Source organism: Dendropsophus ebraccatus, chromosome 12 (assembly GCF_027789765.1).
Source record: "Dendropsophus ebraccatus isolate aDenEbr1 chromosome 12, aDenEbr1.pat, whole genome shotgun sequence".
NCBI lineage: Eukaryota > Metazoa > Chordata > Amphibia > Anura > Hylidae > Dendropsophus > Dendropsophus ebraccatus.
Genome location: NC_091465.1, coordinates 35,535,594 through 35,563,284, shown reverse-complemented (window position 1 = coordinate 35,563,284; position 27,691 = coordinate 35,535,594). Strand labels below are relative to the sequence as shown.

The 27,691-nt window shown below is 43.2% G+C and overlaps 1 long non-coding RNA gene across 1 annotated transcript; it reads left to right on the top strand.

Moving 5' to 3' along the window:
* LOC138768950 (uncharacterized) lies at positions 1–27,691 on the top strand. The gene is made up of 4 exons (XR_011359186.1): positions 1–77; positions 16,928–17,023; positions 18,002–18,111; positions 27,602–27,691. It is a non-coding gene; the product is annotated as an uncharacterized lncRNA (long non-coding RNA).

Below are 27,691 nucleotides of genomic sequence, written 5' to 3'. Positions count from 1 at the left end.
AGCTGTCAGGTCAGCGCTCGCTTGCTCCTCGTTCCCTGCTCGCTAACGGAGCTATTGCACATGCCGGCAGCAAATGAGTAAGAGAGGGGGGGCTGCAGAGAACTAAATCGCCCAGGCAGCCCATAGAAGATACCGGCGGTCTGCTGCCGTCGCTCCTATTACGCGGTGTGACAGCAGCAGATCACTGCTATCATGATTGTTATTTTTTAAACATGTTGAAAGACAACGATCAGCCGACATTGTGCATGTCGGCTGATCGTTTTCTTCTTTACACAAAACAATTATCACCCATAATGGACGATATCTGCCGTATACGGTCGCTAATCGCTTAGTGTAATAGGGCCTTTACTCTTATTTGCAGTAACTTTTGACATCAGTGGCGGATTAAATGTACCCTGGGCCCTGGGCTGTCCACCCAACCTGGGCCCCCCGCCCACCCCAGCAGGCTGTGTGGGGTATATAAGAATACATAGATCTGTGGGGGATCAGTATATAGAAGTGACCCCAGAACATCACTAATAGGGGGAGATGTTTTTATTCTATCCCCTATTAGTGATGTTCTGGGGTCACTTCCCTGCACTGAGCCCCCACGGATCTATGTATTCTTATATGCCACAAAGCATCCAGTGTATAATCCACCTAGGACCCAACTACAACAGCTGCAGGCACTACAACTCCTAGCATGTACTGACAGTCTGCAGCCCTCATAATATGCTGGGAGTTGTAGTGCCTGCAGTTGTAGTTGGGTTCTAGTTTAAAAGTTTTCGCTAGTGTACTGTAGTGACCCCGGGGCTATGTCAGTACACTACTGCAAACAATACACTGACCCATTTAGACCCCAATGGTACACAGGCTCTACACACTATAGGGCTGGGTTCACATACAGTACATTTCAGGCAGTATTTGGTCCTCATAGCAACCAAAACCAGGAGTGGATGGAAAACACAGAAAGGCTCTGTCCACATAATGGTGAAATTGAGTGGATGGCCGTCATATAACAGTAAATAACGGCCATTATTTCAATATAACAGCCATTGTTTTGAGATAACAGCAAATATTTGCCATTAAATGGCGGCCATCCACTCAATTTCAACATTGTGTGATCAGATCCTTTCTGTGTTTTCAATCCACTCCTGGTTTTGGTTGCTATGAGGACCACAATACTGACTGAAATATACGTGTGTGAGCCCAGCCTATAAGTGATTACAGTGCAGTTACTAATGACTCACAGGTGACGTCTTCTCCGATTGCCATCGCTCACTTTTTCCTTTTCTTCTCTATTTGGCACAGCATCATGAAGACTTCTCCGACCCCAACTCATCTGCAGGCGGGGAGCTAGGGGTAACTGGGGAAGGGAGGCAGCTGGGGCGACAAGGGGAGAAGCTGGGGCGACAGAGGCCGGGGGGGGGGGGGGAGCTGGGGAGGCAGGGAAGCAGCAGGGGGTGGCAGCAGGGGGAGAAGATGATGGGGGTAGCAGCAGGGGGAGAAGATGATGGGGGTGGCAGCATGGGGACAAGATGATGGGGTGGCAGCAGGAGGAGAAGATCATGGGGGTGGCAGCAGTGGGAGAAGATGATGGGGGTAGCAGCAGGGGGAGAAGATGATGGGGGTAGCAGCAGGGGGAGAAGATGATGGGGTAGCAGCAGGGGGAGAAGATGATGGGGTAGCAGCAGGGGGAGAAGATGATGAAGGGTAGCAGCAGGGCGAGAAGATGATGAAGGGTAGCAGCAGGGCGAGAAGATGATGAAGGGTAGCAGCAGGGGAAGAAGATGATGGGGGTGGCAGCAGGGGGAGAAGATGATGGGGGTGGCAGCAGGGGGAGAGGATGATGGGGGTAGCAGCAGGGGGAGAAGATGATGGGGGTGGCAGCAGGGGGAGAAGATGATGGGGGTGGCAGCAGGGGGAGAAGATGATGGGGGTGGCAGCAAGGGGAGAAGATGATGAAGGGTAGCAGCAGGGGGAGAAGATGATGAAGGGTAGCAGCAGGGGGAGAAGATGATGGGGGTAGCAGCAGGGGGAGAAGATGATGGGGGTAGCAGCAGGGGGAGAAGATGATGGGGGTGGCAGCAGGAGGAGAAGATGATGGGGGTGGCAGCAGGAGGAGAAGATGATGGGGGTGGCAGCAGGAGGAGAAGATGATGAGGGTGGCAGCAGGAGGAGAAGATGATGGGGGTGGCAGCAGGGGGAGAAGATGATGAAGGGTAGCAGCAGGGGGAGAAGATGATGGGGGTAGCAGCAGGGGGAGAAGATGATGGGGGTAGCAGCAGGGGGAGAAGATGATGGGGGTAGCAGCAGGGGGAGAAGATGATGGGGGTGGCAGCAGGAGGAGAAGATGATGGGGGTGGCAGCAGGAGGAGAAGATGATGGGGGTGGCAGCAGGAGGAGAAGATGATGAGGGTGGCAGCAGGAGGAGAAGATGATGGGGGTGGCAGCAGGGGGAGAAGATGATTGGGGTAGCAGCAGGGGGGGATATGGGGCAGCATGGAGAGCAGCTAAGGGGCAAGGGGTACAGCCGGGTGGCAGGGGGTATAGTCGGGCGGCAGGGAGCCAGGGTGAGCTTCCGGCAGAGAGAGCCTGTCACGCAGGCCGGAAGCTCACAGTGCAGCCCCACGGTGCCCGAACTTCTCTGCTTGGCGGCGCGCATGATGTGGCGTCATCACGCCGCCAGGAGAGAAGTACGGGCGGGGGCGGTGCCGCGGCGGACTCCGACGACAGCGCGCCACAGCAGAACATCACTCGGGGGCCCATTGGGCCCCGAAAGTGATGTGCTGCTGGCGCTGTTATGTAAGATCTTAATGTGGCGGCGTGGACCCCTCGGAGCCTTGGGCCCCGGGCGGCCGCCCAAACCGCCCACATTATAATCCACCACTGTTTGACATCATCAGTCATATCAAAAGTCAGTGATCACACCGGGTCTTACCCAGGCTTTCTCAGCAGTACGCTAGGCTCACCAGCCAGCTTACCATACAACTTTTTTCAGCCCTACACTATAATGAAGCGATTGGGGGGGTGGTCCTCATTTTACTCTTTGCAATAATGCTCCTTGACATTTTTCCTGCTGATTTTTTTTTATTTTTTAAGCAGTAATATCCCTGAGATTGATATCGTTCTAGAGAGGGCAAAGTTATACACATATGGATTTTACAGCACAATTCCTGCTTCTAGTCACTAGTTATACAGTACTTACATGGGTAACCTAAATGGATTTACTTGAGATGCCTTTGATCTCTTTTCCCTTGGGAATGTGGAAACCATGCCTGCCAGGGATGGGATGGAAGACGGCAATTTTTCAGCATTGACAATTTACTTTTATGTGATACAGTATATTTTATAATACAGAAGAACTATTTATGACATTGAGGATTACTTCTATAGATTAAATTGGCGTAAGTCCCGAGAGAACCAGGCCATGTCAAAACCCTATAATAAAACAGGGAAAGAACTAATATCACATATAGTTTTATTCTCAGAACGTAAGTGAAAGGGTATTTTCATTGACAGAACTTCTTATTGGTTAACCCTTGTGTGTTTAGCAAGCACTGTTAAAAACGCATAGCAAGTAATTATCCCCTGTAGGTATTGACTTATATGTTATTTCTTAGCTCCCCACTAGACACCAGGCACTTTAACTAGAGACTACAACCCTCTTATAGAATTTGAAAGAAGTTATACTCTGAGGATAGTGATCATTACATAACTTGCTGAAAAGTTTAGACTTTTTTGAAAAGGTTTATTAATGCCAACAAACTTTTCTCAGGAACCGGTCTGAGGTTTTGCCAAAAGCTCAAAGCCCTTTTCTGCACTTGTCACTTGGATTAACATTATATGAACTACAGTCAGGCCTCTCGGTTAAAAATATAACACAATCGATAAAGCCAACTCTGGTCTTTGTCAGAAAAAAACCCGAAAAGATAACAACTTATTTTAAGCAGCTTATCGCAGACTGTCCAGCGGCCTTTCCAGCTCCAACTATATCTAGCACGGACACACTTCAGTACCAGTAGGATCACTGGAGTCTTATGAAGAACGATTCCCAACAGACCAGAGCAACATAACCCATAGAATCGACAAAACAGCATTCAGCGACTTATTTAGTTTCCTCTGTATCTTCTGGAGAATTCAGGTATTTTTATTGTGTTAAAATGATAATAGGAAATCCTATAGGACAGTTTCCTCTTACGTATACAACATTACAATATTTTTTATTTTCTAAATGCGTCATTCTCTGGATGTTGCTTCTGTCTTCAGCTTTATAAGGGAATGGTCAGAATCTGGGGAGTGCCAGGATCTCCATAGTAACTTCTGTATACCAGCTTTGGCCAGGTGCCAGTGTGACACCATCAGAGTGTTCATTTCCAAAACTATTAATTGATCAAGAACTTCCTATCCCAAATTAAGCAAAAAATTACAAATCGGTGCTGGGAAAGGGGGAATAGTATTATTCTTTATTTTTGGTAAAAAAAAACCCCAAAAACAACAACAACTTGTGCTTTACAAAAACAACAACTTTTTACAAAGCACAATTATTTTTATACCCCCACCTCTATACATTTTTCTTTACTGCCTCACCTCTACTTCTTGCTCTCTGTACCAGACCCTCCCCATCACATATTGCATCCCAGCCATGACCCCACAGTATCCCTGCCTAAGTTTGTATTCACCCCTGCTATCTTCTCCCACAATTCCCTGGCAGTCTCTCCCATGTTCCCTTAACCTTACAAAAGCTCAGCTATCTGCCTCCCGCCTGCCTCTGTACACATTTTTACCTTTCTGTTTTTTTTCTCCTTTCCAACGCCATACTACCTTGTGCTCCCCCCATCCCTGTATTAACTGCAAGAATCTATCGGCTTATACTGGGACCTCAAATCTAACCTGAAACCAACAGATATTCAATGTTATACACCAAACAGCAACAATATTAAGGTTCGTCTCAGTAGTAAGTTTCGCAAAAACTGAAAGTCAATGGAAGTTTATGAAGTACCTTAGATACTTGGCTTTTTTGGTGTGGCACTTACCAAAATTCAGGGTGCTGAGGATGAAGCATATTTTCTGCAAACTGTTAAGTTCAATGGAATTTCTTCTGTTTTTCTAAAAAACTACATAGCTTATGTGTATGGCATTTTTTAATGTCATTTTTGGGCCCAAAAAGTGACATTCTGCCCTCTAGGGGTTAATCCCCCTTAGGGACCAATTGTTAAACTTACCTTTCCGGTGTGCAGCGTCATTCTGCAGTCAATTAGCCAATCAGGAGCTGATGCTGAACACTGCTACAGCCACTAATTGGCTCAGCAGAGACTCCTGCAATTTACGCTCAGCCAATCAGCAGCTGCAGCAGTGTAAAATGGCTAACGATAACCCCATTATTAGCCGATTTTTTTTTGTTCTGGGACTACTGGTACCCGGCTCTTCCCAGAACCCTGTGGTCGTATACTCTAAAGATTTGGGCACAGTAGTCCCGGAGCATCAAAAATGGTGCTCCTGGACTGGATGGTGGCAGGCTGGTATTATTAGGCTGGGAAGGGCAAAAATAAATGCCCCTTCCCACCCTGGTACTACTAGGCTGCTTCTGTTTGGTTCAAGCTGGTTATGGAAAAGAGGGGAACTCTAAACGATTAAAAAAAAAAATTATATAAAAAAAAAACATGGTTCCTCTCTTTTCCATAACCATCCAGGTAAAAAAAACAAAATAGAAACAAACAAACAGCAGCCTAGTAGTACTAGGGTGGGAAAAGCCATTTCTTTTTTTCCCTCCTCAGCCTAATAATACCAGCCTGCCAGGTCCAGTCCAGGAGTACTATTTTTTGATGCTCCAGGTCTACTAGTACCTGGATCTTCAAAGTATACAGCCATAGGGTACTGGGGAGAGCCGGGTGCTGGTGGTCCCGGAGCAGAAGAAAAAGGGCTAATAAAAGGGCGTTATCGTTAGCCATTTTACTGGCTAACACTAAGCTCCGGCATAGTAATCGTCCCCCGCAATGTCTGCTAAAACAATCATCATCTGAGGAAGGGTGCTGCAGGAGAGCAGACACTACAGGAGAGCAAACCAGCTAACAGCAAGCTCAGTGTACCAGGTCTGGCTCCTGCCCTAGTAAGAAAGGGGGTCACTTAACACCCTCTTTTATGGTGTAGGTCCATATATCATTCGATCTGAACATGGACGTCAGCGTCTGTGGATCTCAACACTGACCCGAAAAATTCCAAATTAAAAATAAACAATTCACACATAAAATTAAAAATGCCAGAAAAAATGCATGCAAAAAATGCCAAAATACCTGTGTGAGTGAAGCCACCTTAAAACCACCTGCTTAGAAATTTGTAGGGCTGCCTCATGCCCCCGATCACCAGGCAGGTGTTGAGAAGCAAGGAGGCATGTTTACATGTGGCCCTTTAGCAGCTTGGCGACGCCTCTTGGACACTTGTATGTCTATAAAACAGCAATTCAAAAGTTTTAGAAACCGAAAGTCTTAATATGCAAATATCATTTATTTTATTGCTTTTTCACCTAGAAATTGTCTGCAGCTCTAAGCATAATATAAAGCCGACATATTCCCTTTAACCCCTTAGCGACCCATGACGTATCTGATACGTCATGGTGCCGCGGGGGGTGTTCAGAGAGGGGTCCCGCCGGGACCCCGCTCTGAACGGCGCCACTCCCAGCTGATATGTGCAGCCGGGGAGCGCCTCTATTAGCCGGCGCGGGTCCCGTTGCCGCGCCGAATAATTAAGCCTCTAAATGCAGCTGTCAAAACTGACAGCTGCATTTAGAGGCTTTGCTCGCACGTCCCTGGTGTCTAGTGGGACAGAACTCCCCCCCACAATGCGATCACAGGGGGGAGATCCGTTCTTCTGCCCGTGCCGGGCCTCAGCGTCGCAATGACACTGATCCTGGCTCGGCAATAGATTGCTGTGGCCTGCAGCAGGCCATAGCAATCTATCACTGATCTAATGGATCATTGCTGTGTATATACACAGCATTGATCTCTATGAGAGATCAGTGCTGTGTATATACAAGTCCCCCAGGGGGACTTCCAGTTAAAATAAAAGTAAAAATGTTTTTTTATTAATGAAAAATCCCCTCCCCTAATAAAAGTCCAAATCACCCCCCTTTTCCCATTTTAGAAATATAAATAAATAACTAAACGAATAAATAAACATGTTTAGTATCGCCGCGTGCGTAATCGCCCGAACTATTAATTAATCACATTACTGATCGCGCACAGTAAATGGCGTCAGCGGCAAAAAAATTCCAAAGTGCAAAATTGCGCATTTTTGGTCGCATCAAATCAAGAAAAAATGTAATAAAAAGCGATCAAAAAGTAGCATATGTGCAATCAAGGTACCGATAGAAAGAACGCATCATGGCGCAAAAAATTACACCTCACACAGCACCATAGACCAAAGGATAAAAGCGCTATAAGCCTGGGAATAGAGCGATTTTAAGGAACATACTGTATATTTGTTAAAAATGGTTTGAATTTTTTTAAAAGCCATCAGATACAATAAAAGTTCTACATATTACATATCGTTGTAATCATAATGACTTGAAGAACATGCAAAACAAGTCAGTCAACGGCGTAAATGCAAAACTCCCCGAAATCAAAACAAATTCCTTTTTTTTTCAATTTGACAGCGCAAATTATTTTTTTCCAGTTTCGCAGCATATTTTATGGAAAAATAATGCCTGTCATTGCAAGTTACAATTGGTTTAGCAAAAAATAAGCGCTCATATGGGTCTCTAGGTGAAAAAATGCAAGTGCTATGGACTTTTAAACATAAACTGGAAAAACGAAAATTGGCTTTGACCTTAAGGGGTTAAAGAGGGCACAGTAGGAACACCACAGGCAAAGATGTGCAGGCACTTAGGCCCAGTCTGCACCAAGATTCTAGTAGCATAGCTCTTGTCTAAATAATATAAGCATTATCAATTAATTGACCCATATCTATTTACCAAGAAAATACACTAGCGTCTGCCTATTAAATAAAAAACACATAACAAATAACCAATACAACTAACTATCACAATACATATAACTATACAAATTTCATAACCCTTCATGCAAAACGCAACTGATGTGCAGATGCTTCATTGACAGTCATGACGATAGTTTAAAATACAATGAGAAAATACTGCCTGTTACGAGGTCTGTTATACTAAATGTCAAATTAATCTAAATGAAATCATAGGATATACTGTGGGATAGAAGAAAGTATTCCTATGAGAACTGAACCCCTGCAGTATCACCAAGCATATGACATGTACTGATTGTTCAGACTAGCTTTATCATTACTAATTGACTCATGGCGTGACATAAGGTAATTAGCATTGTGATGTATTGTTACCAGGCACACCTGATGTGTTTCATTGTCTGACGCTAATTTAATTATTAATTATTATCCTCAATTACTAAATGTTCTTTTTATTCACATTGAGAGGCATAGGAAGGTTGTATACTAACCCCCACACTGCAGTATCAGGATGAAGGTTAAAGTACAGGAGTCGATGGAGTCTCTTCTTATTGTAAGCGTCTTAGGTTTGATACAATAGCTGAAGTCAGGCCAACTGATAAATTTTATAATTTTATATTTTTTTATGGCTCATTATCAATAATAAAGTTTGCATATATAGGAACCAATGTCTAAAGTAGCCTATACACTTTCGGCTACCAAGTTATCTCTTCTGGCTGCTTCACATCAATGTTCAGCCCAGTTAAACTGCATGGGGGACATTTATTAAGACTGGCGTACGAGTATGCTGGTCTTAAATTAGGCCACGCCCCTTTTCTGTAGCCAGATTCACTAAGAGGTGTGCACCTCTCAGTAAACCCAGTTGGGTGCTTCCAGCAGGTGTAGATTTGTATTATGCTATATCAGCTGCAGGAACATTACCTTTTTACACTTGAATTGCGGGCTCTGTTGGGTGTGCCCGCAATTCAATTAACCATTGAATACAATGTAAAGTACGGCCGCCGGCCGTACTTAACATTGTGTGAACAGCTATTGTTTCAGGTTTTTGTTCGGCGAGCAGCATTTGTTCATTATTTTAACTTCTGTTCTAAAGGACGGACTTTAAAATAACGAATGTAAAAAATGTACACTATAGCACTTCCCCACACAGACCCTCCGGTCTAAGTGTAATGTCAAGCACAAAAACTTTATATAGATGCAAAAGTTACCTGTCCCTGTGTCCTGTAGGGACAAAATAGTTCAAGTCCAGTAGCATGGTAACAGCATCTCACTTAGGCGGAAATACGGAAAAAAGAAACTTTATTCCAGCATGGCAAACAGAGCGACGTTTCAACCTTATAGGTCTTTCTCAAGCATACAGAGTTAGGAACAACATGTAGTATATAAGGGATCATCAGCCAATGGAAAGGAAACATATAATTAACACATATTAACCCTTAACAACCCGTGTTTGAACAACAGTTACAGATAATCTTTATTTAAACAAAATCAAGTGCTACATTTATCACTATAGGGTTAAAACTACTCACAGAGCGCTAGTCTCCCACAGGTGTATCCACTATCTGAGCTACAGAGGAGCGCAACAGGCACAGGCGCCGGCGTCTCACGGCGCTTACTGCGCTTGCGCTAAACAGAACCAATCACAGCAAGGTGGGCGTCAACAGCCGCGATCATGTGATCGCAACCATAGCAACTCACCACGCTCACCCTGACGTGAGTCAGCCGGCCACTGCCAACGGCAGGAACCTAACTCCTGCCAATCATTAGTGTAATACAAGGAAAGTCTCAAATGAAGAGTCCTGTAGAGAGTCCTGTACTCCAGCCAATCTTCAACCGCATCCAAAGCAGGTCACATATGGGGCGTTCAAGAATAAAGTCACACCATAGCTTCTCCGGAAGCACATACGGCATAGACAGCTCCTCCTCATGCAGACAGGTTAATAGTCACAGATCACTGTCATTGATGTAGTTCTCCACTCACCATTTCAGGTCATAAGCTGCAACACATTACATATTGCTGTGCACTGTGGTTCCACCAGTATCATGAGCTGCGGTCCCTCCATCCATAAGCGCAAAAGCACACACTCGGTCCGCGTGTGTCCGCTTCTCAGTGGTACAATCGGACCATATAGTAGTACATGCAGCAAACAGACCCGGGCAAGGGGGCTTCCTGTATAGTGGCAAGCTGGCAACTCTGGACCTCATTCATCATAATACCACTTCATGATAGCAGTTCATATAAGACAGCCTCCAGTATAAGTCCCATAGGGAATCGTAGAAGGCAGCTGGAACAAATATGGCAGAAGGCTCGGCTGATACCACATCAGGATGAAAAAAATAAACTCCTCTGTAGTCTGAACGCTCATCATTTAGTGGACCCATGGCAGACAAGCGGACGTGTCTAAAAAAGTGAAAAACAACAGATTAAAAGATTATAAAACCATCACTAAAAACAAGAGAGGTTGAGTCCTAACAAATATTATATTACAAATACGGTCTAGATGCACTACATATTCGGCAACACCTTATATTCCAAATTTAAGCCCCTAGGGCTCATAGTATTAAGTAAAAAAATCCATTTCAGTTCCAATTTTTTAAGCCTCAATGTTCTGTCACCTCCCCTGACCAACGGGGGGACACCGTCAATGACCCTAAAACGCAACTGGCTAAGTGTATGTCTCGCTTCTAGAAAATGTTGTGGAACTGGCAATTCAACTTTCCCTGTGCGAATAGTACTTTTGTGTTTCTGTATCCTCACTCTTATTTCATTTGTTGTTTCACCCACATAACAAAGACCGCAAGGGCAAGTAATTAAATATACCACATATGGGGTCCAATGTGGCCCCAACTTATGCAAACATCTATATGGCGGTCCTGGAGGAGGAGTCTGTTTATTTGTCATCTTTCTGGGGACATGTCCGTTGCTGGCTCCGCTATATCGATGATATTTTTTTGATATGGGAGGGGTCAGAGGAGGAGCTACTGCGGTTCCAGGTTTTCTTGAATAACCTCCATAATGATCTGCGTTTTACCCTTGTGTCTTCCAGGTTGGAAGTACAGTTTTTGGATACACGTATCTTTAAAGTTGGTAATAAATTGGAGTCTGATTTATTTGTTAAGCCTACAGATAGAAACAACATCCTACACTTTCAGAGCAACCACCCACGTAGGATGTTGGAATCCCTACCGTGGAGTCAAATGCTCCGTGTTAGACGGGTAGTGGGACAAGAGGAAATTGTGGACGAGAGACTTAGCTCCATGTGCGATAAGTTTATCGCCAGGGGCTACCCCTCGCAACTGGTACAACAACATAAAAACCAAGCCCTGTCAGTACGTAGATCGGATTTGTTCACATCTAAGGCACGTACGAAAGAAAAACGCATTCCCTTTATTTCTACGTTCTGCCCATTGAGTGGAAAAATTGCTAATGTCCTGAGAAAAAATTGGGGTATTCTTGCTAAAGGTTGCCCCAAGGTAGAAGAATTTAGTCTCCCTCCCTTAATGTCCTACAAACGGACACGGAACATCCGGGATGCAGTTGTAAAATCTGATATAGGAGTATCCAAAGGTCCAGTACAAACATTGCTATCCACCTGTAAAACGGGATGTTTCCCTTGTCTGAATTGCTCCTGTTGTGGGAATTTAGTCAAGGGAGACACTTTCCATCACCCGCATACAGGCCGTGAATTTAAAATTAAACAGAGATACAATTGTAGATCGAGTTTTGTGGTATATTTAATTACTTGCCCTTGCGGTCTTTGTTATGTGGGTGAAACAACAAATGAAATAAGAGTGAGGATACAGAAACACAAAAGTACTATTCGCACAGGGAAAGTTGAATTGCCAGTTCCACAACATTTTCTAGAAGCGAGACATACACTTAGCCAGTTGCGTTTTAGGGTCATTGACGGTGTCCCCCCGTTGGTCAGGGGAGGTGACAGAACATTGAGGCTTAAAAAATTGGAACTGAAATGGATTTTTTTTACTTAATACTATGAGCCCTAGGGGCTTAAATTTGGAATATAAGGTGTTGCCGAATATGTAGTGCATCTAGACCGTATTTGTAATATAATATTTGTTAGGACTCAACCTCTCTTGTTTTTAGTGATGGTTTTATAATCTTTTAATCTGTTGTTTTTCACTTTTTTAGACACGTCCGCTTGTCTGCCATGGGTCCACTAAATGATGAGCGTTCAGACTACAGAGGAGTTTATTTTTTTCATCCTGATGTGGTATCAGCCGAGCCTTCTGCCATATTTGTTCCAGCTGCCTTCTACGATTCCCTATGGGACTTATACTGGAGGCTGTCTTATATGAACTGCTATCATGAAGTGGTATTATGATGAATGAGGTCCAGAGTTGCCAGCTTGCCACTATACAGGAAGCCCCCTTGCCCGGGTCTGTTTGCTGCATGTACTACTATATGGTCCGATTGTACCACTGAGAAGCGGACACACGCGGACCGAGTGTGTGCTTTTGCGCTTATGGATGGAGGGACCGCAGCTCATGATACTGGTGGAACCACAGTGCACAGCAATATGTAATGTGTTGCAGCTTATGACCTGAAATGGTGAGTGGAGAACTACATCAATGACAGTGATCTGTGACTATTAACCTGTCTGCATGAGGAGGAGCTGTCTATGCCGTATGTGCTTCCGGAGAAGCTATGGTGTGACTTTATTCTTGAACGCCCCATATGTGACCTGCTTTGGATGCGGTTGAAGATTGGCTGGAGTACAGGACTATTTACAGGACTCTTCATTTGAGACTTTCCTTGTATTACACTAATGATTGGCAGGAGTTAGGTTCCTGCCGTTGGCAGTGGCCGGCTGACTCACGTCAGGGTGAGCGTGGTGAGTTGCTATGGTTGCGATCACATGATCGTGACTGTTGACGCCCACCTTGCTGTGATTGGTTCTGTTTAGCGCAAGCGCAGTAAGCGCCGTGAGACGCCGGCGCCTGTGCCTGTTGCGCTCCTCTGTAGCTCAGATAGTGGATACACCTGTGGGAGACTAGCGCTCTGTGAGTAGTTTTAACCCTATAGTGATAAATGTAGCACTTGATTTTGTTTAAATAAAGATTATCTGTAACTGTTGTTCAAACACGGGTTGTTAAGGGTTAATATGTGTTAATTATATGTTTCCTTTCCATTGGCTGATGATCCCTTATATACTACATGTTGTTCCTAACTCTGTATGCTTGAGAAAGACCTATAAGGTTGAAACGTCGCTCTGTTTGCCATGCTGGAATAAAGTTTCTTTTTTCCGTATTTCCGCCTAAGTGAGATGCTGTTACCATGCTACTGGACTTTAAAATAACGAAGTCTGAACACAGCAGTTGGCACTGCATTGAATTTAATGCTGCAGAAAAGAACAGATGCTGATTTCATTGCAATCAGCGTCTGTTTTTTTTTTCTTTTTTTTTTAGAAAACAACTTTGTGGGAGCATAGCCAAAGACTGTCAATATTAAGGCTATGTTCACACTGCGTATGATTCTGGCCGTAGTGCGAACCGCGAATATACGCACGTAGTTTTGAGGTTGATGCGTTTGCTTGAAAGTATACGATATCCAGCCGCACAATGCACACTACGTATGAGCTTACAGCCGGATCGTATAGAGCGCTGTGAAAAATGAACACGACCATTGTTTGAGGAGGGAAATGTTCCAACTGACGGCCGTGGATTTCCATGCGGTCCCGTACAAAGTACTTATTTCAGCCAAATTGAACTTGATTTTTCGATCCAAAAGGTTCTGTGTGGTTTATTGGGCTGGGCGAAGATTTCCAAGTAAATAACCAGTTTCAGATCGCTTCGAAACAAGCTAGGGAAGCATAACTGTACTACGGGCGTATGTTCGCGGTTCGTAGTTTCAGCCACACATGTAAAACGGCGTAGGAAATGTGTCCGGACTCGTACGCAGTGTGAACATAGCCCTAATTCGCAAATTCTTTGTTTTGATAAGTCAAAAGGTCTTATGAATGTTTTGATCGGTCAGTGTACAGGTGTTCAGACCAAGATGGGAGAAGGGTGCAGGTTCCCTCCTGTCATTGTGTCATGTGACCAAAACGGTTGCATAATGCAAGTTTATAGGACGGTCTCGCTCCAGTAGACATCAAGAGAAGCATGCTTATCTCCCTGCTTGTTATGGTGATGGGCTGGCTTCTGAACACTGGAAAAGAAAATTTTATTTATATTTTTTAAAGGTACACTTTAATAATAGGCAGAAAACAATTATATCGAGATGGAATTTTGCAAAGATCAGCATTACAAAATGTTTGTATTTCTAACTCTAAGTTTGTATGTTGAAAACCTCAGGTTACTGGTACTTGCTTCTAGTATTTTGATGTGAATATGTTGCCGTCTATGGAGAATTGCCACTTCGTTGCCCAAAGAAATGCATCAAATTAACTGAAATGTAATCCAGGTTGTAATGTGGAGTCGCTCACTTACGGATTGATCCACGTTTTTTTTTTTTACAAGAGGTGAGGTACAGCAATTTTAATATGACAACCTACTTTCATGCTCCATAAGACTTCATATATTAAATTCTAATCTTGTCATTGACATTCAGAATAAAACAGCCACCCACTAAGAATAGCGAACGGAGTCAATTAATACTTATGCTTGCATGTAACTGCTGAGCAGGGTCCAATTCCCAATGTTACAGATTCTATCTGTACCATAATGGATTATATAGAAAATTCTACATTTATAAGAATAAGGAGAAAGATTAACCTCATTGCCTATAGAATATCAAGAAAGTCAATTGTTCCTAAAAGGTAAAATGAATTTATTGTATTAAAGAGGTATTCCCATCTTAACTAATATAGTTACACTTGTAGTACTTGTCAAATTAAATAGTTTTGCAATTACATTGATTTAGCAAACTTGCCTCCTTCCCCTGATATGGAGCTCTCTCCCTACCATTGTTAACAGCTCTTTGTCTAGGTTACCGACCACCACTCTGCTCTAAAAGCAGTAGCCTGGCTGGTATATATAGCTATAAAAAAAAAAAAAAAAAAAAAAAAAAAAATATATATATATATATATATATATATATATTTTACACAGTATATATACACTATAGGGGTAAATTTATCAAGCCTGCACCCAGAACTTTGGAGGAAATCGGCACCTTTTCCCCCAAAGCATGCCCTGCTTACCTGATTTATCATAATTTACGCCAAACAGGTATAAATCATGGTAAAAATCTACCATCTACTGCTGTACGTTAGTCTGAGATCCATCAGATTTTCTTAGTGATTCCGGTGTGGGGCATGGGGCAGTGTACCAGTATGTTGGTTACGTAACCTTCACAAGATCCTCAGCTGCCATGGAAACCCATTGACACCAGAGATCATACTGCCGAGAAGCTGAAGAGGTAGAACAGCGCCCAAAGACACCCAAATTGTGGCACTCATGATCTGACTGTGGCATGTAAGGGGTCTTTTACACAGGTTGATTATCAACCAGGAGTCGTCCTGTGTAAAGGTGACAGTAATCAGTCAAAAAGTGGCAAAATGTCCGATCCCCAGCTGATTGCATGTTTTGAACTATCCTTAAAATTTATTGCTATCAGTTGCACATGTTCTTCTTGTTAGCAGGGGATGTGCGGCCAATAGCAAAGGGTCAGTGCAGATATCAGTATATCTGTGCTGTCAGTATCAGGATCACACAAGTAGTAAATACACACCTTCTGCGCTGCTGTAAGGTCCGGTAACCTAATCTCTGGCTCTCTCATCATGCTGTATGTCTGCTGTGGCGTCTTCAGGCTCCTCCAGCTGTCAATCATTCTGGAGTAGGTGGCAGCCCAAAGATACAGTGGTGATCGGAGAGCAGAAAAGGAATGCTGGATCACACAGCAGCAAAGTAGGTAAGTATGCACTGCCTGAGTGATCTGGAAACTGACAGCACAGATATACGAATTTCTGTTCAGTTAGTTTCCATGACCGCACAAAAAATACAAGGATCAGTTGTGCGGCCCAGCCACTTAATTTATTCTGCTGTGTAAAGGCACTGCAAATGAACGCCAATCCGATAAATCTTTTAATGTAGAACCCTTGGTCTACCTAGAACAGCTGAGCTCCCACGATCTCTGCATGGGAGTACTACACTGCCTAATTTTAGACCTGCAATAAAAAGGCAGCATGTTAGAATTAGCACCCTAATTAGCACAGACACCAGTCATTAACCCATCAGTAAGAAATATGGACCCAATACGGAAAGAAGATCCTCCTGCATCCATAACCATCACTAAAATGTGTTCATTGTAAAAGCTTTAGCTGCAGAAATATCCTAATATTTGTATGTAAGTACGATTGGGATTATACATGGACATAAGTGCTTTGTCCATCCATATACCGTATTTTCCGTCGTATAAGATGACTTTTTAACCCCGATAAATCTCCTTCTCTGGCGCAGGTAGTGTATGTCACACTGCCTGTGTCGGGAACGGTACGGGAGGTGCGCGGAGGCCGGGAACGGGTCGTAGGTGAGTTTAATGTTTTTTTTTTTTTTTTTATTTAGCTGCAGTTAACCCCTGCCTGACCACAGCAGGGCTGCAGTCAGGCAGGGGTTAATATTTTCCTGCATATAAGGTGAACCCCTGACAATCTTCTTCAATTGTCAGGGGTCGTCTTATACGTCCAGTCGCCTTATACGCTGGAAAATACGGTATTTATCTATAAGCTATATATATATTCTGAAAATATTATTTCCTCTATTGTATTTTCCTTATGCTGCTTGTTTAACAGGAAATCATATTTCATGGGGAAAAAAGTTGAAAGGTAGAAAACTCAGGGGGATTTTATTGCAAAGTTTCAGCCCCAATTAGCTGATGTTAGAACAGTTTGTCCGATATAGCCCGCCCAATGTATACCTGAGAGAGATTCTTACACCTACACTAGATAACAATACACAGGAACAAAAACAGTTTTCATGTATTATGATTGATGTCTTCTAGAGAAGCAGCGATGGCACATAATAAGGATATAAAGAAAGGAAAAGGGATGTTTATGCACTCAGGACTCACAAGAGACTATCTTCTATAAAGGAGAAGGTACATTATCAGCAGTATCATCCTAAATACTCCGATGTATTAAAACATTGCATAATATGGCAAATCTCAGCAATCCAACAGAAAATAATCAGATATGTGTTGTTAACAGGGGATGTTATCACTGAGATGCTGTCAGCTTGGACCCACACACACTGCCTAGTTAAAGGGACCCTACAGAGCAGGATCTCTTCAATACTCTGCACTACTACTCTACCCCAATGTGATAGGTGCCATTGAATAGTTAAAGGGGTTGCTTACTTTATAGTACATTTGTCAGAAGTACAGTATAAGTAAGTGTATTCACATTACTCCCTGTGTACCCAATAGAGCTAATGTCACAGTTCCCTCCTCCAGGCTGGGCTGCCCTGCTCTATAGTGAGTCTGCCCATAAGTTGGCTGAGCATGGATGAACATGTGACCATGCCCCGCCCTCAGTGTCCCCCATAGACATATACAGGCTCAGTGGTGGACACAGGGGGCGGGGCATGGTCACATGTTCCTTTATGAACAGACTCACCACCAGGGGCGTTGCTAGGGTCCTAAAACATCCGGGGCACGGTGCCGTCATAGGCGGTTCGTGAAGGAGCCCAGTGCAGAAGCTAGTAACCCCTATGACAGCTCTATTAGCCCAGCTCTATTGACGCCACTCACAATAACTGCGGCTAAGCAGACACAGGAAGCCACCTGCCCGGGGCTCCTGTCAGGGTCACTGTCATTGATAGTGGTGCACACCACTGCCCAGGCAGCTCCTTCACATCTCCCCTGTACACACAGCCTCTGGGAGGTCTGCCCTAACTCCTATCCTCTAGGTCAGTGTTTCCCAACTCTTTCTACTTCAGGGAACTCCTACCAGATAAGGTTCTACAAAATGCAAAAACCTCATTCAGTGAATCACAGGTGATGTCTTCTTTGATCTGAGATGTTCTCTTTTCCTTTTCCTCTCCACCCGACCGGGATCACCATGATGATTTCTTCCAGCTGCTATTCATCTCTTCAGAACCTGCTAGACAAACATCTTAGGCTCCGCACTTTTCCTTCAACTTCGGTAGCTACTACAAGGCACAGCGACTGGCACTACGGGTGGACGAGTAAGTAGTAAATGCGGTCCTGGAGGTAATTTGGATGGCAGGAAAGATTGTGAACTAGGGGTGCACCTCACTCTTAGAAACCAAATACATATGCAAATAGTTCACAAGCGAAGATATGAGGAGGGCACTCACCGTTTTGGTTCACGTAAACTTTATTTTCTTTCCATCAGAACAGATAAAAGTCCAATATTCGTATATGGTTACATCAGACAGCTTCCCACACCAACACCCTCCAGCTGATTGCTACAGCTGTTTCGTGCTTCCGCACTTCTACAGGCACCGCCCCCCTAGCCAGACAATCAACTACAAATACTTGCAGCTAAACATGTGACCGGAGTAAAGCAGTATCAGATTAAAATAAAAACATATAATTGCAAACATAGTTACTCATCCAATGTATTACAGGAACATACTCAAGTCGGGACTAAAAAAGACTTTGAAAATTTTGTTTCTTATCTCAACACTAATTCTATGAATATGTCATTCACTTTCAATTTCAGCACATCTAACATAGAGTTTCTAGCGGTCATGACTTCCATAGGTGAGAATGGGAAACTAGTTACAACAAGCTATAGAAAAAACACTGCTTCAAATTCCATCTTAGATTATGCAAGCTATCACCCCCAACACACAAAATTAGCAGTTCCTTATGGCCAATTTTTAAGGCTTAGAAAAATAAATAGAACTGATGATGATTTCATGACAAAAGCCAATGAACTTCAAAACAGATTACTAATAAGAGGGTATCCAAAAAAAGAACTAGAAATAGCTAAAGAAAAAGCTTTCAATAAAAAAAGAAATGATTTAATCCATTCCGCCACTAAAAATAAAAAAATAGTTTAGCAAGCAAAATCACATTTCGCCTTTTCTTTTAAATTTTCTCCAATGGCAGAAAAAAAATAAAAAAAGTGGTTAATGACAACTGGTTTCTTATACAAAAAGACCCAATATTATTTAAAATTTACAATGAAAAACCATTGGTGACTTTTAAAAGAAATAAAAATGTAAAAGACCTATTAGTAAGAAGTACATACAGAGAGAAAAAGAACACACAAACTTGGCCACAATTCACACTCCCGCCCGGGAATGACAGATGCGGGAATTGTTCTTGGTGTGATTACTTTCTAAATTGCAAGTCAGTCACTGTGGGAGGTATCACACGGAAAGTAAACAATCTCATTTGCTGCCACACCAAAAATGTTGTTTATTGTATCACATGTACATGCGGTTTATTTTATATCGGCAAGACAAAACGTTGCCTGAACAGCAGATTCAGCGAACATGTGCGTTAGCTACGAACGAGTAAAGGCGCCCCTAGATTATTACAGCACTTTAGAGATGTTCATAATAACAATGCAAAAGAAATGAAGTTTATGGGGTTAGAGCGTGTTCACATTAAATGTGGTTGTGATAATGAAAAAATTCTCCTGCAAAGAGAAGCAAAATGGATAATTTCCACAAATGCACAAGGAGAAGGTGGCCTCAATGATAGAATCGACTTGAGTATGTTCCTGTAATGCATTGGATGAGTAACTATGTTTGCAATTTTATGTTTTTATTTTAATCTGATACTGCTTTACTCCGGTCACAAGTTTAGCTACAAGTATTTGTAGTTGATTGTCTGGCTAGGGGGGGCGGTACCTGTAGAAATGCGGAAGCACGAAACAGCTGTAGCAATCAGCTAGAGGGTGTTGGTGTGGGAAGTTGTCCGATGTAACCATATACGAATATTGGACTTTTATCTGTTCTGATGGAAAGAAAATAAAGTTTACGTGAACCAAAATGGTGAGTTCCCTCCTCATATCTTCGCTTGTGAACTATTTCCTTCAACTTCCTTCCCTTTTCCCCTCCTATAGGCTCCCATACAATAGTAATGCAACTGCTTGGTGTCAGTGAGTAGGTAGGTAAATGTGTTGCCCCCTGTATGTAGGATCCCCTTATGTGCCCCCACTTTGTAATAATGATCAGCAGGGCTGTATTAACAGCTGCTGCTGCACTAGGCACTAAACCTGAAGACGCCCCATCTACACGCACCTATTGGCGATACCAGACTTGACCAATACCACCATACCCCCCACCCCCCTGGAAAAGACACCAGATTTACTGGCAAGTCTGAATGGGAGGAGGAAAACTAAAAAAATAAAAACAAAAAAAAAATAGTTTTTTCTGTCCCCCTGCTCCCTGGTGCTGCCCCCCTGCAAGGTGCTGCCCTAGGCACCGGACCACGGGTGCCTAGTCGTAAATACGGCCCTGATGATCAGTGTTGTGCCCCATAGTAGTAATGTCCCCTGCTGTGTTACCCCACATTGTAAAATGTCCTCTACTGTGCACCCTCATATAGTAATAATGCCCCCAGCTGTGCACCCCTATAGTAATAATGCCCCCTGCTGTGCACCCCCATTGTAATACCCCCTGCTGTGCCCCCTATATATAGTAATAATGCCTCCTGCTGTGCCCAATATAGTAAGAATGCCCCCAGTGTTCCCTCCATACAGTAATAATGCCCCCTGATGTGCCCGCATATAGTAATAATGTCCCCTGATGTGCCTCCATATGGTAATAATGCCTCCTGCTGTATCCTCCATGTAGTAATAATGCCCCCTGATGTGCGCCCATTCAGTAATAATGCCCCCTGATGTGCCTTTTATATAGTAATAATGTCCCCTGATGTGCTCCCAATATAGTAGTAATGTCTCCTGATGTGCTGCCTATATAGTATTAATGTGCCTGCTGTACCCACCATAGTAAAAGTTCCCCTCCTCCCTGAAATCAAGTTGACTGCCATCCCCATACACTACCCTAACTGAACCCCCACCTGACTCCCACGACACACACACATCTTATGCATTAAGGAACCAACAGGCCAAGTGTGTCTATTTGCTTCTCCCCTGTCTCTCCCTTGCCTCCCCTCCAGCCTCCCCCTTGCCTCCCCTCTGGCCTCCCCTCCGGCCTCCCCCTTGCCTCCCCACCGGCCTCCCCCTTGCCTCCCCTCTGGCCTCTTCCTTGCCTTCCCTCCGGCCTCTCTTTTGCCTCCCCACTGGCCTCTCCCTTGTCTCACCTCCGGCCTCCCCCTTGCCTCCCCTCCCCCTTGCCTCCTCACCTTAGTTGAGTGCCGCAGCGGCAGCCCCAGATACCGCCCACCCGCTCTGCTCTGATTGGATTAGAGGACCACATCTAGCCGCTACGTTGGGCAGGCAGTAGGTGAGGCGGAAGGGCAGCCGCGGCGACCTGCGAGCCAGATGGGTCCATCAAAAGAGCCAAATCTGGCTTGCAAGATGCCGGTGCAGAAAAGATTCGGGAAAATTCTGGTGCTGACACTGGTGCACGTTCAAAGGCTGGGGTACTCCAGCCTGGATCCCTTTTTTCCCAATTTCTGGGGAGGGAGTGGGTGGAATTAACTGGATCCACTTACTTCCCTGACTCCAGTACTGCTGCCTGCATCCAGCTGCTCTGATCCCCCAGCCCCTTCCTGGTCTGAGACAGCCACTGAGCTATTCAGTAGCAGAGGCGGGACACAGCTACTGCTGTTGAATGGCTAAGCGGGCCCGCCCACATCACGTCTCAAGGCCCTTCTCAGACCAGATTAGTGTCTGGAGCGCGGGGAATGGAGCAGCTGGATGTGGATGGCAGTGCTGGAGCCAGAGAGATCAGTGGATGCAATTATTTTCACCCGCCCCCTTAACGGCAATTGTGGAAAAAAAAGAGTTCCCGGCTGGAGTACCCCTTTAACATGGTGAGGGTGATGCCTAGCAATGTGTCATCAATTTATGAGATAGGAAAACCTCTTGAAGGCAGGCTGAATATTTCCCATTACAGTCTGTTTTCTTACATGTTATCGAACATTATCTAGCATTAGACATTGTAATTGAGTTATAATAAAATCATAGTGAGGTTATTTTTGGGAAAATCAAGCTGCTGTGCTATCGGTGTCATCCGTTCAGCAGCTCCCTGTGCACCAGTTTACTAACAATAAAGCCGAAAACTGTGCAAACTGCTCCCTGTCTGATGCTATAAGCTAATCCACATGCCTCTGGGAACTGGCTGACAAATGGAGCTGTCATCTGTAGCTGGATGATATGATGAGCATTGTAAGGATGTTTACTGCAGCAGCCATAACATCAAGATGTATTCCATAGTTCTTCCATGGATTATATGTAGAGATGAGCGCAACTCAAGCATGCTCGAGTCCAATTGTTCGGCATTTGAATATCAGTGGCTGAAGAAGTTGGATGCCGCCGTACATTGTGGCACATCATTGACACCTCACAGTCCAACGATTCGTTTTCCATTTAAAAACAGCTACAAAAACTATGATTTTTAACGCCTTAAAGGGGTTATCCAGCGTTACAAAAACATGGCCCCTTTCTTCCAGAGAGAGCACCACTCTTGTCTCCAGGTTAGGCAGGGTTTTGTAATTTAGTTCCATTATAGTAATTGGAGCTTCATTGCAAACCACACCTAAACTGGAGGAACTGGAGAGTCGTGTTGTCTCTGAAAGAAAGTGGCCATGTTTTTGTAGCACTGGATAACCCCTTTAAGGATACAGTGGATTTTGTTCTTAGGGGGAAAAGGGGAAAAGGTAGGCGATCGCGCGGGGTGTGTGTGTGTGTAACACTTTATCAGTGTTATTGGCGATCACATAGAGCTCCTGCCACTGAAATTTAAATGCTGTGAATGCGGCAACCCATCATTAACTGTAAGGATCCAGTTATGGATGCACATCCTCTATGGAGGAAGCCAAGCTCCTAAACTTGCTTCATAGAACCCCGGCACATAATGGCATAAATGTATGCCATGCGTCATTTAGACACAGACTTCTATGGCACACATTTATGTCCATTGTCGTTAAGGGGGTAATAGAAATGACAAATAATGATCCGGAACAATTTTTTTTAAAATTCAGCACCAGCATATTCCAGAACATTAAACTACATTAATCAGGATATGGATAAACAGCTAATGCTCCTGGCTTGACTTCCCCTCTTCATTGAGTGGCCCTCAAAAGTCCTGAAAGAAACAATAACTAATAATAATAATAATAATAATAATAATTGAGAATAATTTATTCAGCCCCAGCATTTTCCACAGTACATATGGATGAAACAGGATATGGAGAGACGTCTAAAGATGTAGGTATGAGTGCAACTTTGCATTAAGTGGCTCTGAAAAATTTAGAGAGGATGATTTTCTAGTAAAGAACATTGGCTCCATTAGAATTTCTAGCACCCTGCACCCCTCACTCTCCACTACGAGCCCAAGGAGGTTATGCCTCCCCTTATGTGGGACCTGTTACTGGTGACATCCATTGCTGATGGTGCAAGCAAAGCTTCCACAGCCGAGCCTCCCCACGGCATCACAACACAATATCTAACAATTTCTTACAATATCTATCTATCTAGACAGCAAGCAAACAATAGCACCATTCAGCTTTTCAGAAGCGACATTTTAGTCCTTCTATTTAGACTTTTTTCAAGACTTGCTTGAAAAGAGTACAAAAATAAAGGACTTAAATGTCGCTTGTCTGTGATGCCTATGGAATAAAGTTCAATACCGTTGCTTTATCACAAAAAAACAGAGTGCTGCTTTTGTTTGTTTGCTGTCTGAATAGACACCGGTGGATCAATGTGTTTGATAGCTGGAACCCAATAATTATTTCTCCTGAGTGCTGCGTAATTTAAAGAAAGTATCTATCTATCTATCTATCTATCTATCTATCTATCTATCTATCTATCCATCTATCTGATCAAATTCAATACAATTTATCAGTGTGAAATCCATTTCACTATAGACAGGTTACAAATGCTCAAGAGGGGCAGGAACATATGACTTTCTTCACAAAAGGGTCAGTGCACATCTTCATAACTGTATGCCTTTTTTAGTGCTTGAGTCACGTTATATAGAACATAGGTCAGTTTGCACACCTTCTCTGTGACATGTTCTATAGGTTATATTCTAATTGCTACGTTCCACCCACGTTTAGTCATGCTCTGCCGCTCAAGGTTCGTAGGTTGGTTTTAATTACTGCAAAGCATTGCTGGATCCATCATGTCCTGAGGTTATCCAGTGGCCTAGCATCCGGAGAGGGAATTTTGTTTCGTGTGGGATACTAACTGGGTCCTACCTGCCCTGGATTCATTTTAGAGGCCTAGTCCCAGGACAAATGATTCTGTGTAGTATTAGGGTCCTTTCTTATCAGGTCACCATAATATAGTCAATGGTTACATACAGTTTACTCAAAATGTGCACTACAATTTTTACATTTATTATAAACACAGTATAGCAGAAATGTAATTTGAAACTACATTACTGCTATGAAATGCATTGAATATATGAATCATGTCTGTATATTTAATGTTCATACATGTCATTATCAATTGCTGCATCCTTTTTGGTTTAAAGTGAATGTACCACTCAGTACATTGCTTGGTGTTTTTTACATGAAAAAAACGTGAATGCAGGTGCCTCGGTTCTATTTTTTTTTTAACTACTGCCCGATTCATGCACACAGCACCAGTCTATTCCCAGGCACTGGACCACAGGCCTGTCCCCAGTCTTTCAAACCAGGCTGGTGCTTGGTAATAGTTCGGCGCCATACGTGGGAATCGGGCGGCGGTTTAAAAAAAATACAATGTGCCATCGGCATCCCCGTGTTGCCGCCGGTCTGTTCATGCAAAAAACACCATGTGATGTACCTAGTGGTACATTCGCTTTAAGTAAGAAAAGTTTTTGCTAGATGAGATGTATCTGGCAGTGAAGTACTTCCCCTCTCCGCCATTCAGAATACATAAATATAGATGGGATAAATAGGAGAGATAGCTCTCAGCCAAATGAACATCTGCCAGCTATTCACATTGTGCTATTGACCTAGAACTAAAGGTGCCCATACACCTTTAATAGCTATTGTGGAAAAATAGTTCTCCCGACAGTTATCTCTCCCGTCTATCTCCCGTCTTTCTATCATCCTTCTACCATCCTTCTCCCGTCCTTCTCTCCCATCCTTGTCTTGTCCTTCTCCCATCCTTCTATCCTTCTCCTATCCTTCTCCCGTCTTTCTCCTGTCCTCCTCCCGTCCTTCTCTCCCGTCCTTATCCCGTCCTTGTCTTGTCCTCCTATCCTTTTCCAGTCCATCACAAGAACATTTGTCAGTCTTCTTTGTGAAGTAGACTGATCGTGACTTTATTCTGTCTTCTATGACTGCAGTGTATTCAAATAATGCACTTTTTCTATAGTTTGGGTAAGTTGTTTTGGGTTGGGGTTATTTTCTGTTCTATTCATAACAAACAACAATTACAAAAATTTATTAAAAATAAGCTTGACAAACATAAGTTTGACTTTAATGAAAGCCGTGAATAATTCGTCAGGATGCAACGCATACATGGAAGGACGGCAATAAACTATGTTCCATATACTAATGAGCATGTAGTCTGATTCCCCTTTTTAATGACCCCTCTGTTCCAGTCCACAGCTAATAAGATTCTCATTTTGATGTTGACATATCTCACATTTCTTTACCGGATAATGTGCAACATTTGGTCTCATAAACCAACAACATGTTTCCCATGAAGACCTTCTAAAAACAGTTGTGACATCCATTAGGATTCTGCACATTGGATTCAGTTTACGTCTGTCTTAATGTTATTATTATTAAACTCTACATTGCTTTCCACACATTAGTAAATCTGATATCTCTGTGTGGTGTATTTATAGTTTCATGAAAATTAACCACCTATTTCTGGAGGGTCCCCTCCCTTTCCAAGGGCCATAACTTTTTAGATTTCCTGTTAATATCGCCATATTCTGGCTTATTTTATGTGGCATGAGTCAAGTTTTAACAGAACCGTTTTTAGTTGAAAACAAATTGATGACCTTGTATCACGTTTTTATGGAAGAATTATATTTTTTAAAGCAATTCTGAACCCACAATCTGAACCCCCCAAACCGCTTGTACCTTCGGATAGTTTCTTTCAATCCAAGATCTGTCCTGGAGTCCGTTTGGCAGGTGATGCAGGTGAATCAGTCCCATGCCCAACTGCCAGGACTTACATTGTTTATGCATAAGGCTGGAACTACCTCTCTGTTCCTCCTCCCTGCCCTCCTCATCATTAGGAATGCTCCAGACAGATTGACTCCTATGTCTCAGCTGTGTGAATACTTAACATGGGCTGGATAATGTTTAGACAGTAGAAAATGTTCCAGTGTCATTCCTAATGATGAAGAGGGTGGGGAGGAGGGACGGAGGGGTGGTGCAAAGTTAGGGCACAGATACTCTAAGCCTCGGCTGTTAGGCAAGGGGCTGCCAGTTTAAAAGTAGTTTTTTAGGGCAATAACTGCATCACCTGCCAAATAGACCCCAGGACAGATCTTGGATTAAAAGCAGCTATCCTAAGGTACAAGTGGTTTGGGGGGGACAGATTGTGGGTACAGAATCGCTTTAACCCCTAGACGACCCTGGGCATACCCGTACATCCAGCGGTGTCCTAGGGAAGTTCAGAGCGGGGCCGCTCTGAACCGCTGTGGTTCCGGGTGCTGCATGTAGCACTTGCTTTCGTTTTGTACCAATAAAGTATATCTTCACTATTTATATTGACTTATTTCAATTTGTTAGAAGTGCCACTCATTCATGTGGCATGCTTTTACTGCTAGTTTCTATAAGGAACATATATCTGTTAACAATGGTTTGAATTTTTTACAAGCCATCACATAAAATAAAAGTTATACATGTTACATATCAGTGTAATCGTTTACATTGTATAAAAAAGGATGAAACATCAAAATATTGCCTCAAACATCATAGAATTGGAATGTTATAAATCAAAGGAAAGTCTTTGATCAAATAATGTCACATTACAAAGACTCCAGATTAATTTTGATTTATTCATTTTTTGCTTGTCCTATCTTACTTTTTACCTTACATTTTCATCGTTTAGAAACAAGATTACAACTTTGGGTTTTACAAAATAAAATTTGAACTTTTGAAAATGTAATCATCCTCTTCACGCTTTCCATAGATAAAAAGTCCTCGCTGCAGATATAACAAAAAGTTTATGGTTCCCGCACATCTCCTGATAAACTTATAACCTGAGGCCGCTGGGTTGTGATATTATTATGTTCCTTTGTAGTTTGCTTTTTAACTCTGTAATTCTGAAGTGTTTGTATGGGGGGAAAACGGCTATGCGCTCTCTTTCAACTAAAGCAATATATATAATCTCTCTCTATCGATTTGTTGTGAATAAAAATAAACACAATTGCATCGAAGTATGACTTCTGCAATCACAGCACGGGACAATGTTTTACAAGCTTGAAAGCAAAGCGGCATCTTCCTATCTGTAAATACCAAGTGCAATTTAACCAATTTGAAAATAAATTGTAGAAAAAAAGAACATACGGATGAATACAATCCCCACATGAGCACTTACTGCGGCACTGCTATATTGTAAGGCTATGCTAATATTCCTACTATTATTACTTATGCTTTTTTCTTCTTTTATAGAAGCAGAAAATCGAAAATAATGTTTGGATTTCTCACATGCGGAATACCAACGATCAATGGGCCCCTTTGGTTCTAATGGGTTCTTTTGGG